The following is a 2041-nucleotide window of genomic DNA, read 5'->3' as shown; positions in this document are numbered from 1 at the left end:
GGATGGAGAGGACGGGTATGATGGTGGAATGGGGTAATGGGGTGCAGAGGATGGGTATGATGGTGGAATGGGGTGCAGGGATGGAGAGGATGTGTATGATGGTGGAATAGTGTGCAGAGGACGGGTATGATAGCGGAATGGGGTGCAGAGGATGGGTATGATGTTGGGATAGGGTGCAGAGGTTGGGTATGATGTTGGGATGGGGTGCAGAGGACAGGTATGATGGTGGAATGTGGTGCAGAGGACAGGTATGATGGTGGAATGGGGTGCAGGGATGGAGAGGATGAGTATGATGGTGGAATAGGGTGCAGAGGACGGGTATGATGGTGGAATGGGGTGCAGAGGACGGGTTTGATGGTGGATTGGGGTGCACGGTGTCGGTTTCCTGGATTCCAGGCTCCGGCGTGCTCGGGGCACTTACTTGTCTCAACATTCCCTCCATGTCTGCTTTCTGCTGAACTCCTTGAACTTGGTGTAGGGATTGAAGACCCACGTGCTGGGCTGCTCCCTCTCCCCATCCTCCGGGTCCCGCAGCCGCCGGTTCAGCCTGGATGCCAGCTCGTCCCCAGCCATCGTCTCCGTCCCCCGGCTGACACCCTTTCGCGCTCACATCCCCGACACCCATCATGTGAACGCACCGGCCCCGCTAGATGTAAAGAGCGCCGGGATTGGAGGAGAGCCAAGGGATGGACCGCGGCACGTGCGATGGGCGTGGCGTGCTTGTGTGTGGAGCGGGGAACAGGCAATTTGATAGCCGACTAATCGACGATGGAAAACGTACCTGACCTCACAAATGCGCTTCTGGAAGAATGGTCAAACATTCCCATAGACACACTCCTAAACCTTGTGGACGCCTTCCCTGAAGAGTTGAAGCTGTTCTAGCGCGAAGGGTGGGCCAACTCAATACTGAACCCTACGGACTAAGACTGGGATACCATTAAAGTTCATGTGCGTGTAAAGGCAGGCGTCCCAATACTTTTGGCAACATAGTGTGTATCTAAATAAATTTCATAAAGAAAAGCTGTCGAAAAACTTACACCTTTCTCCAGCGGGTCAAACCACAGCTCATCACCAATTCGTGAAAGTGAGTGAAGTGCTTTTCCAAAAACTAACATGAAAGAAACAAGATGGGATATTAATAACACAAAAATGTAAGACACAAACTAGGCCTGTGTGTGCAGAACATCATGGATCTGCCCCATGGGGGCATAACCACACCACCCATCATTCACTGTGTAACGGTGTGCAGAGCTGATGCTAGATTATCACCTGATTGTTGTTCCAATTTTAATGTATTTTTATTTCCCTTGTTCATAGCAATTACTTTATACAACAACAAAAGACATACAATATGATATATAAACATAATTCAATCTGGGTAAACAAATATATAAATATAGCTCACAAAAGGGATTTATAAATAAATCACACACTTTCAAAGCAACCTGCAATGATACAAATATGGAAACTGCCATTTCTGACTTGTTTGTAAAGGTGGAAACTCCAACATGAATAAGGGTCTTAGAATTTACTCCCCCCTCTCCCCCCCTTCCCCCATTATTAAAGTACATACATATAATGATCTCAGATGCCTTCACTTTCCCCTCTGAAATTGCTAGGCTATCAGGGCTATCAGGAGGTATAATTCATACCTTGTAAATATGTACCAGCTGCGCCACCTAGTGGTCCTAAGATGTTTATTTTTTAGTTTTTTTAAAGGAAACCCATGCTGAGGAAATATGTAGGATCTCCTGTCGAAAATCCTATCTGATGGAATCAGGGGAATAAACCAATTGGAAATGTATTTTTTTTGTCTGAGAATTTTTTATTCTGATCTGTCTGATGTGTACAGAATTATGCAATTCAGCAATCAAAATAATTTTGATTTACAAACTGTATGCAGACATCCCAACCTGCAAAACCTTATTTCAGGGAGGTTCCCGTCTCATTTCAGGGAGGTGCCCTTTCTGTTTTTTGGGGGTTTTTTTTACAGCGGCCGCCGTCAGAATATAAAAGAAATAATAATGATAATATATATATA

This window comes from Nanorana parkeri, unplaced genomic scaffold (genome assembly GCF_000935625.1).
Source record: "Nanorana parkeri isolate BGI_ZX_2015 unplaced genomic scaffold, ASM93562v1 scaffold331, whole genome shotgun sequence".
Classification (NCBI taxonomy): domain Eukaryota; kingdom Metazoa; phylum Chordata; class Amphibia; order Anura; family Dicroglossidae; genus Nanorana; species Nanorana parkeri.
Note: the sequence above shows the minus strand (reverse complement) of the source record.